The following is a 12,401-nucleotide window of genomic DNA, read 5'->3' as shown; positions in this document are numbered from 1 at the left end:
GATGAAAAACGTTTACTGTTTGGTACCTCTGGGCTGGTGACAGAGAAATATGAAATTACTCCAACAACAGCAGAGTCATAAACTCTCCACAAAACCTGTTAAATCTGATATGAATTTAATTTTAGAGGAATAACCCATTCATTATATGTGATAGCTTTGGAAATAAGCAGTTGTGGATCAAGCACATTCAGCCCCTTAGGCAAGCTTTCCTGCGGTGTTTTGAAAGAGACTGTGTATAAACTCTACATTTCCTGAGAAAACGGAAGTGTGTTTTGAAAGAAGACACTCCATGTAACAGGAAGAACTTGACATGGCATCCCAAAACGTCAACAACCAATGCGCTCTGAGTCGTCATAACTGGACATGGAAAGTCCATGATCAAACGTCGATATGTGACGAGATCAGAATGAGAATGTGTTGGTTTTTCTACTGCGTCCTATATGGCTTTTGCCTTTTCATTTTCTCTTGCTCCATCGCTCTCCACAGCCACCCCACTCCATCATTTCCCTTATGTTCAGGGGGATTTGGTGCCCCCTCCTTCCCTCCTTCTGGGTGTCGCACTATGCAGCCCATAGGAAGATCCACCTTTGGAGATAAGTGACACTGTACCATACATTTTACTGTGGGATTACAATTCAGATGCTTTTGATACAACTGTTCTACTATTCTACTGCACTGCGTACATTTGTCACACACCTGGGAGGGTGTTCACAAGGTTTCCCCCCCGTCAGTCTTACACTCTGCCATACATGAACAGCATCAACACTTTTCACTGTTGGTCTCAATGGAAACTTTGTTCTCTTTCTCCTCTGTCTGGTTTGATACACAACAGAGGAAGTTGTGCGTGCTGTTTTTGGGATTTCTCCTCGCATGACGAAGGTTTGTGGCCTCGAGCTAGTTGCATGGCTGTGGATGGCAGACCTTGACACAATCAAAGGCATCAATTACAATCAGGCGTGTAATGGGGCTATCGCCATTGTTTGAAAAAGAGCTGATTTGCAAAAGGGGGGGGGGGGGGGGGGGGGCGTTTGACAGAAGACACATTTTTCGTGTAAGTAGAGAGACTCCACACGTGTGTGAGGCTGGATTTAAGTCGCCTAAGCAGATAAAAAACACAGACACGTACATCTTGGCAAACAATGAATCGCAATGTGGCCGTGTCTGTTAATTTTTTTAACAGCACTGAATGTATTCCAGCCAAACAAACACTTCATCATTGCAACAAACTAAAAGTGAGGCAGTTATTTTACTTCATCAGCTAAAATATTTGAGCGTTAAATGGTCTGTGCATGCTCATACCTCTGAGGGGCCACATCCAAAGGCATTATCAAGAGTCTGTCATTTGAGCTGAATCCAAAAGAAAAAATGTTGATGGTAAAAACGAATGCACGAGAGATTTATTTCAGCTTTAAAAGCCATAAATAGCATAGCTGTGTAGAATTTCCTTAGATGCCTTAAAAGAAAACTTTCCCCCAATGACCATTTGTCAATTACTCACCCTGTGCTACCTTAAATTCCTGAAGAAAACTTGCATGCCTTGGGTGAAGAAAAATCCAGAAATAGGAGAAAATTCTTGATGAATTGAGGTCATAGGCGAATGTGTTTAACAACAGCAGAACATTATCAAAACATCCGTTCACAAACTCTCACACAACACATACAGTATAAGCCAAATCTCATTTATCCAGTCGTATGCTCAGTACTTCCCAAACAGGCGGAGAACTGAACAGAGACAGAAACTTTCTAATCTATGCTCCTGTCAAAGCCAGACTGCATTGTCAAAAATGGATGCTCTACTGCTGCCTCAGTCAGTTTGTACTATTGTGTTACTTTGTTTGAAAGTGTTAGTTCGGCTTCAACAAAGTCACAAAATGACACAAACGAACTAACTGATCGAGGCAGTGGAAGCATGCAGCTCCCATGTTCAGCAAGTTACTGTTTTTGTCAGTGAAGACTGGCTTTGATGAAAGTAAAGATAAGTTTCTTTCCCCCATCTGTTTGGGAAGTACTGAAGATTTGACTGCCCGAGTTGTGTGAGTATTTGCCCAAGACTTCAGCTCATTAAGAATTTCCTCTCTTTTGGGATTCTTCGTTCACCGTGGAGATGTGCAAGGACAATAGAGTTTTCTTCACAAAGTCAGTGTAACACTGTGTGAGCTATTATACAAAATGGTCATTTGGGGGGGGGTAAAGTAATACTTTATTAACTTTTTGATATCAATGGACGGATTAGTGTATTCTTAAATCACATTTGGAAAAGTATTAAAAGGGGAAACGTGCTGTCTTTATCAGAATAAACAGCCCCCAGGATTCTTCTGGAGCTCAGTCAGACCCACTGGTAGATGTCCAAACCACAGCTTTGAGAGACTTTCCATTGGAATTCGTATCGGACCTGTCAGGGGGCCTCTAGGCTGGAACCTTGGTGCTGAGCGTCCTGAAGCCTATTTGCAAATTACCTCCTTCACCAGAGTGGAGGGTAGAATAACACACAGCAGCCTCCTGTCTGTCCAAGACCCAGCTACCTGGGTCAGCTACCGCAGGGAGAAGAGATATGGAGCAGGACCAAGGGGGAGGACGGGGGGTGTCAAACTTGGCTAACCAAACCCTACTGATACGAGACCTGTTGCTCCTTCCGCGCTCACCTACTGGTGTCCCATTTCTGTTATTATGGGAGTTTTTTAAAGGAAGTGTCCAGAGTTGTTAGCAGCAGACGTTTTAGTGGTTTTTGACACGGGGGTATAATAAAGCAGACTGAGGTAGACTTGAGCATGGTGTTCGTGTTCTAGATTTGCATGATGGATGGTGGCAGTGGCTGAGTGGGACAGGTTGCCTGCTCTAATGGGTCTCTGAGGAACTTAATCAGCCATTCCCACAGCGCTAAGGATAAATAACAAGCTGGACATTTCTGCTGCGGGGCGGTCTGGCCAAGAAAGAGCTGACTGATGGCACTCCTGCAAAAAATAGCCAGAGATCCCTTTAGCAAGATAATGAGCCTAATCAAGAATGACAGCTGAGAAACTGAGACACACACTCTATCTGTGTGAATCAATCTGTGTGCCCTCACAAGGCATCCAAATCTGTAGTGAAGGACAGCATAAGGTGTGTCGTTCCTGGTCAAACTACATTTTTAGGCTCTAAACAGCTTGCACAGCTACGTAATATCTGAAGAGCTCCACTGCAGTATCCTCAGTGGAAACTGGCCAGGGTGCAAAGAATTAAACTGACAAGAGCTCTCAGCATAAATATCTACTTAACACAGTGAAGTGCAGCATTTTTAAACACTCAGACACACTGTTATCCAGGTTTCTCATGCACATGCTCTTATGGGTTAGTGCATTAACATGATTGGGAACAAGTATGGCTGTGGCTACTTGAAATAAATGGCAACAGCTGTCAAGAATATATTGATGGAGTGTTTAGAAATGATTCTACAACAGATGGTTGGAAACAGCAAAAGAGGAGAGCAGAGTAGCCTGAGTCCCCATGGCTAATGAACTCACAGTAGAGAGTAATATCTGCAGCATGAGCTGATGAACTGAGGAAAACATTATATATGGTCTACTTTAAATAGTGGTGCCCCCAGAAATTTTTCATAGTGGTAACAAGATGGGGTCACTGCAAATCTTGAGGTAGCACACAAAAAACAAAACTCATAACTTAATTTCAGGAATTTGCATTTGCTGTTGAAGTAGGCTAGTTTAAAACTATGTCAACATGGAGAGTTAAGGATATACTTTGGTGTCTTATTTTACAAATAATATTACTTATTATCTGATGTGCATAGACTAATACCAGTGCAGTTTTGTTGGGATCAATCGTCCTTCAAATAGGCCGGTTGTCTCTTTCTTTAAAAAGACAAATATACAGCTTTAATTTGAAGAAGTACATTGATTGTAAGGAACAAAACATCTAGGAAAAAGCCTTCTCACATTTAGGGGAGACTCGTTGGTACCCATAGGACCTGTTTTCATTCAGATATCTTGAGGTGATAGTTTAGCAGCAGGATTTATATTTCTGCGTTGAATCAACAACATACCTATGGTGAAGACTTTACGTTCATGCACGTAGCCATAGGCTTGGACTAATAACATTAGCATGTTACATTTATTTGGAAAATGTTTTTAGTATAAGACAGTTGTTTTGTGAACTTTGTGAGTTGTAATGGAACTGAATTTTGTAACATTACCTTCGTTAAATGTTGCTGTTGTCCCAGGCTTAATATGAGTAGAGGAAAAGTCCTCTGGCTGCTAGGCTAATTTATACAATGTAAAATGCCATGATCTTGTGCTAAAAATATTAGCATGTTGTATTTGTGGGGAAAATGTGTCCAGCAAAAGAAAAGTGCTTTGTCTATGAATTCTGTGAGTCATAGTAAAGCCAATTTGTGTACTTGTGTTTGTAACTGTCTCTATTCAGCCATGTTTAATATGTGTGTTTGAATCAACTTAACTCCACAGCACGCGGATAAGTGTTTTGGAGGTGTAAGTGCAGAGTGACACAAAGACACACCACCGCACAAGTATAAATGCTCACAACAGCGTAGGCCATATGCGTAGATTACGGCGTAGAGTCTGCAAAGAGCTGTCTCACAAGTATAAATCCTGCTTCAAAGGGACCCCTGTGGAAAAGTCCATGCCAGTTGTTCATTAGCATTATTTAGCCCCTTTTTTGACAAGCTATGCCTTCATGGCACTAATGGATGCTTTAGGTTGTCTAGTTTCACAAGACATCAATACCTTCACTTTAAAAATGAGTGTGCCAAGGCCTCTTGAAGACAATAATATCAGCTTCCAATTGTAAAAGTGTGGTCCCCCCGTCCCCCTACCCCTGGGGCCACCACTGACTTTAAAGCTTAAATAGAGTCAAAACTGTAGCAGATAAAACCACGTACTCAGATCATGCTAGCCTCTAGAGGATAGTGTATAGATATTACAGACCTTCTCCTTTTACCTGAAGTGAAACTAGAGAAACACTGTTATGAAAATGTCAAACTCAAGCTGTGTTTAAGAAATTACAGAAGCTCCAAGAGAGAAACTGTGAATTGCAATCTAATCGTAAACAGTAATTATTGTAAATACAAACACTTTGTGGGATGACAGTGTTCTGTTTAATTTGTTGTTCGGTATCCTGTAATAATAAGGTAGACAAGCTCCAACAGCTACTGCGTTGAAAGGGATTTGAAGACAAATCAGCTGTGTACAAATCCTAATTATTATTTCTTCTGACACACTTTGCCTCCGCAATGTAACACGCTCTAATGAAGTCAAACTCCAGTGGTACTAATTTTTCCTCTCTGTAGTTTCAGAGACTTCCCCTGAACATATTTTTTTCTGATGCTGTCATTTTCTGTTTCTGCAGTAGGGTCTTGTTGGACCTCCAGTATACCACCTTGTATGTCAATGTGCTCTCCAGTCCACCGTCATCCAAGATACCAGGTTGAATGTAACATAAGCTTATAAGGAGATCATTTCCAAACGAGATGTGATAAGGAGAGCAAATTTGTCCTTCATGTTAGCCTCTCCTGACTGAAGCTGATGATCGTTGGCATTCAAATATCAAACTTATTTTGTAATGTTTGGCTCTCTGATCCATGTAGGCTAGAGGTTTAATACAGATTGTGTAACGGAGAGATGAAAGATGGGCAGGGCAGTGCTGTCTGTGTTTTAGGCGGGGGTGGCTGTGCTCCATCAACTTGGCCACAGCACCGGACAGATGGGAAACCTGCCCAGATGTAGAGGCTCTGCAGTTGCATCATAAATCTCTTGGCAACTGGTGTCATAATGGAGGTTCTGATGAAAAATTGGTGGTGTCCAAATATCTAAATAAAGCCACACAATGTAATGAAATTAGCACAAACTGAAAAGCAGATAAGAGTTGTGTACACTGATGTGATGCTGACGTTCCTCTGTCACAGTCTGAATGATACAATATGCTCATATCATTCTTTCCACTGCTGTATTTCAGTGTCAAAGAATTGTCTGTTTCCAGCCAAGTCTCCATGTCATCCCATCATGCAGACACATTTCCCTCACCATCTCTCTTTGGACCACATCACCATTTAAGGCTTTGTATTTAAGTTATTGCGTGTTGAGAGAGCAGCCTGACAACAAGACCGATGACTGAAAAGATTGCTCTGACGTGGGTGTGAGTTAATTCAGTTCTATCACAAACACTTACATCACATGGCAAATGGAGACGACAATACAATCTGACTTGGCGGTAGACTTCTCCTCGTGGGAAGACTCCCTGCTGCAGCAACACGGCAGAACAAAGTGAAAACACGACACATGATGAATAACATGCAAATAATCACCCAGTTGTTATTACTTAGAAGTTAACACCATCCAAGGTGCAGAGCTAAAGCAGGTGGAGGCTAAAGTGAGGAGCCTCCGGCAGCAGCTGCAGCTACAAGTAGGAAACACATCTGCAGTCAGATTGGATGTGAGTGTGAAAACCTTAAATAGCCTCCAAGTCACGGCAATAAAATGTGATGGTTGAGACAGTGGTGAAGTAGCTGACAGCACACTGATGTGTGACTTCGACTGTCCTTCCAGAGCAAATTCATTCAGGTTATAAGTAAAAGTGACTGCTAAGCCCAGTCACCAAGTCTCATCACGCCCTCTTCATATCTGAATCTGTCTCTATGTGCTGCCTGTCAGCGCTGCCTCCAGTCAGACAAGTACAAGTTGCATTACACCCTCCTTGCCCTTCTGCTTCAATATAAAGTTTGGTAGATCAGCTGAACTAAGTTGCTCACAAAACATGGCAGGTAGTGTAGTTGTTGAATAGTACAGCGGCTGAAAGAGCTCAATGCACTGCAACACTCACCAATTTGACCATGTACAGTACAGGCCAAAAGTTTGGACACACCTTCTCATTCAATGCGTTTTCTTTATTTTCATGACTATTTACATTGTAGATTCTCACTGAAGGCATCAAAACTATGAATGAACACATGTGGAGTTATGTACTTAACAAAAAAAGGTGAAATAACTGAAAACATGTTTTATATTCTGGTTTCTTCAAAATAGCCACCCTTTGCTCTGATTACTGCTTTGCACACTCTTGGCATTCTCTCCATGAGCTTCAAGAGGTAGTCACCTGAAATGGTTTCCACTTCACAGGTGTGCCTTATCAGGGTTAATTAGTGGAATTTCTTGCTTTATCAATGGGGTTGGGACCATCAGTTGTGTTGTGCAGAAGTCAGGTTAATACACAGCCGACAGCCCTATTGGACAACTGTTAAAATTCATATTATGGCAAGAACCAATCAGCTAACTAAAGAAAAACGAGTGGCCATCATTACTTTAAGAAATGTAGGTCAATCAGTCCGGAAAATTGCAAAAACTTTAAATGTGTCCCCAAGTGGAGTCGCAAAAACCATCAAGCGCTACAACGAAACTGGCACACATGAGGACCGACCCAGGAAAGGAAGACCAAGAGTCACCTCTGCTTCTGAGGATAAGTTCATCCGAGTCACCAGCCTCAGAAATCGCAAGTTAACAGCAGCTCAGATCAGAGACCAGATGAATGCCACACAGAGTTCTAGCAGCAGACCCATCTCTAGGACAACTGTTAAGAGGAGACTGCGCCAATCAAGCCTTCATGGTCAAATAGCTGCTAGGAAACCACTGCTAAGGAGAGGCAACAAGCAGAAGAGATTTGTTTGGGCCAAGAAACACAAGGAATGGACATTAGACCAGTGGAAATCTGTGCTTTGGTCTGATGAGTCCAAATTTGAGATCTTTGGTTCCAACCGCCGTGTCTTTGTGAGACGCAGAAAAGGTGAACGGATGGATTCCACATGCCTGGTTCCCACTGTGAAGCATGGAGGAGGAGGTGTGATGGTGTGGGGGTGTTTTGCTGGTGACACTGTTGGGGATTTATTCAAAATTGAAGGCACACTGAACCAGCATGGCTACCACAGCATCCTGCAGCGACATGCCATCCCATCCGGTTTGCGTTTAGTTGGACGATCATTTATTTTTCAACAGGACAATGACCCCAAACACACCTCCAGGCTGTGTAAGGGCTATTTGACCAAGAAGGAGAGTGATGGAGTGCTGCGGCAGATGACCTGGCCTCCACAGTCACCGGACCTGAACCCAATCGAGATGGTTTGGGGTGAGCTGGACCGCAGAGTGAAGGCAAAGGGGCCAACAAGTGCTAAACACCTCTGGGAACTCCTTCAAGACTGTTGGAAAACCATTTCAGGTGACTACCTCTTGAAGCTCATGGAGAGAATGCCAAGAGTGTGCAAAGCAGTAATCAGAGCAAAGGGTGGCTATTTTGAAGAAACTAGAATATAAAACATGTTTTCAGTTATTTCACCTTTTTTTGTTAAGTACATAACTCCACATGTGTTCATTCATAGTTTTGATGCCTTCAGTGAGAATCTACAATGTAAATAGTCATGAAAATAAAGAAAACGCATTGAATGAGAAGGTGTGTCCAAACTTTTGGCCTGTACTGTATATGCATATCAGAAAAATGCAATTAGAAGGGTATTCATATATTCATTATTAATGCTTTTCTCATTTTAAGTTGTTATGTGTTGAGCTCACTCGCCATCCATACTGAAGAATGCCAATATCAACTAGGAAAGGAGGAAATAAAGAAGCCATGACAAGGCAATTAACATGTTAATAGCAGAGTATGAAGGTCCAACCACAGTAAATGTACCACTTTGATTGTTCTATGCTAGTCAACTACATAGACGGACATCTGTGAATCTGCTGGTTAAAAACTTGTTAGTTACCAACTCTACTGATCTGACTCGTTGAGATCAGTGGAGTTGATAGTGCTGGGTTGTCTCTATCCAGCAGATTCTCAATCCCTGGGACGTCGAATACCACCGCTTTGTCACGCTCCTACTCTCTGTGATATTGATGCCAAGGCACCCTTTTGTGTCTTTATGATATGCACTGGGCGTTCAACTAACTCCAGTGGGAACCCATCCATGGCAGTATTTGACACTGAAAGCAACTGACGTGATGTGAAGTGCAAGAAAGCCTGTGTAGGTTTAAGGAGGGGAGGTGGGTCAAACCAAACCAGACTTTCATCCAGGAGTCCACAGTTTGTGTCCTGTGTGAAACTAAAAGTCAGTGCTACTATAATATACAGTTACAGTACAATATGCAATTTACATATGGTCAACATGCACTGATGTCAGTACAAATGCACTTATTTTAAACTGTACAAAACTGTAATGTGTTGTTTTGTATAGCAATCAAAGAATGGACTATATCAGTATAACATAGAACCCTCAATATGTGACACCTGCATATTTATGTAATATGTAACATATGAATCTTCTTTAAACTTCGTAGGCAACATGTTTTTTTTTCATGACAATTAAATTTGAATTAAAGATTAAATGATTAAATTAAAAAAAAAAATCTAAATAGAAGTAGACATAAGAAATAACACAGAGGTGCAAGTCATAGAATTCAGTTCTACAGACATGGAACCTCAAAAGAATTTCTATCTAAGTTCACTACAAGAACAAATTCGCTGTGAAGTAAGTGATGATGAGGCCAGGCTCACCCAAAATCCAACCAAGGGGAGAGTCCTCTTGGACATCAGGGAGGACTTGCTGGCCGACCTCCTCAACAAGAGCAGTGGGAGAATATCTGCGACCTGACCACTCCAACCAGTGAAACAACACTGCAGTTGGAAAGGATCAGCATAATGCTCAGAGAAACCCAGAACGATCTTGAGCAGCAGGCAAGCATCAGTGAGGACCTGCATGCTGAGCTGGAGCAGGTGAAGGGAGAGAAAGACGCCCTTCATAAAGACCTGGAGTAAATGAAGTTGAAGCTCACTGCTGAAAGGCAGTTGGAGAGAAAGACGTCCCAAGCTTCTAAAGAACTGCAGAAGCTCACCACCACTTTAAGCTATCTGTATGCCAAATTGGAGCAGATGAAGGGCGAGAAAGAGGCCCTTGATAAAGAGGTAGAGGCAAAAAGGTTGGAGGCCTGTCGTCACATGGAATTCCTTGCAGTGGCTAAAACCAACACTAAGCTTCAGTTAGAAAGCCAACTGGAATTCGAGAGGGCGCTAGCTCAGAAAAATCATGAGCAGCAGACCTCCATCATTAAGGTCCTGCAAGCTGAATTGGAGACGGTGAAGGGAGCTTAGGCAGAACTTCAAATAGACATGAACGCTCTCTCAGCAAGCAGACAGAGGAGGCTAAAAAGACTCTGGAGAGATCCCAGACCTCTCATCGCTTACAGATGGAGCATCAGAGAGCAGAGAGCAGAGCACTAGCAGCAGCCTTAAAAAGGGCAGAGGAGCTGCTGGAAATTGAATGCCTCAGCTTCATGCAGGAGAGGGAAAAATCCAGAGCAAACAAAAAGAGGACAATAATAAGCTCACAGCTTCTCTAAAGGCCGCTGAGAGGAAACTTATTGTCCTACATCTCCAATTGCAGAAGGAATAGGCTTACCTCACTACACCACTGGAGATGACTGAGAGCAACAACAAGAACTTTGTGGTTGCTCTCAAGAGAAAATATCAAGATAAGCTGCAGAGTGACTGTCTCCGATGGCAGCAGGAGAAAACCTCCCTGCTGGTTACATCCTGGCCGCCAGTGGCTGCAGGTTTGATTTTAACCTGCAGCCCTTTGCTGCATGTCATCCCCTCTCTCTCTCCTTTCACACTTCCCATTAAGATAAGATAAGTTTAGCAGCTTCACTGCCTATCAGTTATAACTCTAATTTGTGTGTGAACAACAGTGTCTAGGTTCCACCAAGACTTGAGCTTGGATTACTGGAGTCAGAGCCCAGAGTGCTGACCATTACACCATGGAACCAGAGTATTTTCTTTAGCTACCTGAAGTTGGTTCTTTAGTGGACTTTAAATTAAGGATTAAATATTAAATCATTAACTTCAGATTTGAAACATTGTTCCAAACTTCTAAAATTAAAACCCTCACCCAGAAAACAAGTAACATTTTTGCCACTGGGTCTCGTCTGGGATTTGAACCCTGGACCTCTTGCACCCAAAGCGAGAATCGTACTCCTAGACCAACGAGCCACAAAAAGGGTTGTCCAGGAGGTTGGTCAGTTGAGCATTTTCCCAGTTTATGCCATGTATTCATCCATTCACCCACCCATTTTCCTACCCTATCCTACCCAGGTTAGGTCTCAGTGGAAGCAAGCTTATCAAAGTCGCCCCCACACTCTTCACCACCTCGGCATTCTCCAGGTCTTCTTTAGGATCCAGACGCATTCCTAAGCAAAATGGGATATGTCATGGTGCTGTCGACATGTAGGTGCAGCGGTTATTTTCAGACTTCCTCCTTGGAATATCTGAGCTGCTCAACTATCCATAGAAACATCCTGTATAGGAAAGCAGTTTGGATGGCTTATGTGCATGCATCATCTCATTATTATGGTTGCTACCCAAAACTTTGGCCATGTTTTACAATCGAACACGCATCGACTGCTAAATCTAAGGCCCTGTCTTTCATTTTCCAATAATATAGGAAAAGTTTAGCAGCTTTACTGCCTATTAACCTTTAGGCTAATTTGTGTGTGAACAACAGCGTCTAGGTTCCACCAATACTTGAACTTGGATTACTGGATTTAGAGTCCAGAGTGCTGACCATTACACCATGGAACCAAAGCAAAGCAGGCATGCTATTTACAGTCTCACGAAGACATGCTACCCATTGCACTGAAGTCAATAAAAGAGTCATTTCTCTATGTGAAGTTCGTTCTTTAGTGGACTTTAAAGGATTAGGTATTAAAACATTGACTTCACATTTGAAACATTGTTTCAGACTTGTTAAATTAAACCCCTTACCCAGAAAACAAGTAACATTTTGAGACTTTGATTTCATCAAGTCACATCAGCTCTAAGTTTAAGTAACTGGTTTCCATTTGGCGTTACACCTATGACATCAGGGAGCATAGTTGTTTTACATCACACTGTAATAAACACACCACATGACACAAACTGTGCAGCCACTTCTGAGGCCCTGTGGGCTCGTCCGGGAGTTGAACCCGGGACCTCTCGCACCCGAAGCGAGAATCATACCCCTAGACCAACGAGCCACGTTAAATGCTTTTTTTTTGGCAATTTTCCCTCACCGAAAGACCTCTCCACTTTGTCCTTGGCTTGAACGCAATCTGCAAGTTGTATGATTGGCTTTTTCTACGACTCCACTGCCGGATTCAGCCTTGGGATGGTTTTGGACGACTGGACACATTTCACACAAAAGGTTCCACCAAGACTTGAGCTTGGATTTGTCTGTAAAATCAGTCAAACACAACTGTTCCATCCTAATGAAGTTGTTTGTGTGTAAAATCGAATCATGCGACTTTGATTTCATTAAGTCATATGAGCTTTAGGTTGAAAGATCTGCTTTCCCAAAGGAGTTACCTCTGCAACAACGG

General features: G+C 42.4%; 1 non-coding gene across 1 annotated transcript; it reads right to left on the bottom strand.

Moving 5' to 3' along the window:
- Window positions 1–11,987: 11,987 nt before the first annotated feature.
- trnap-cgg (transfer RNA proline (anticodon CGG)) lies at window positions 11,988–12,059 on the bottom strand. The gene has a single exon. It is a non-coding gene; the product is annotated as a tRNA-Pro (tRNA).
- Window positions 12,060–12,401: the final 342 nt, after the last annotated feature.

The sequence above is a fragment of the Epinephelus lanceolatus genome, chromosome 5, assembly GCF_041903045.1.
Source record: "Epinephelus lanceolatus isolate andai-2023 chromosome 5, ASM4190304v1, whole genome shotgun sequence".
Taxonomy (NCBI): Eukaryota; Metazoa; Chordata; class Actinopteri; order Perciformes; family Serranidae; genus Epinephelus; species Epinephelus lanceolatus.
This window is presented reverse-complemented; position numbering and strand designations above follow the sequence as displayed.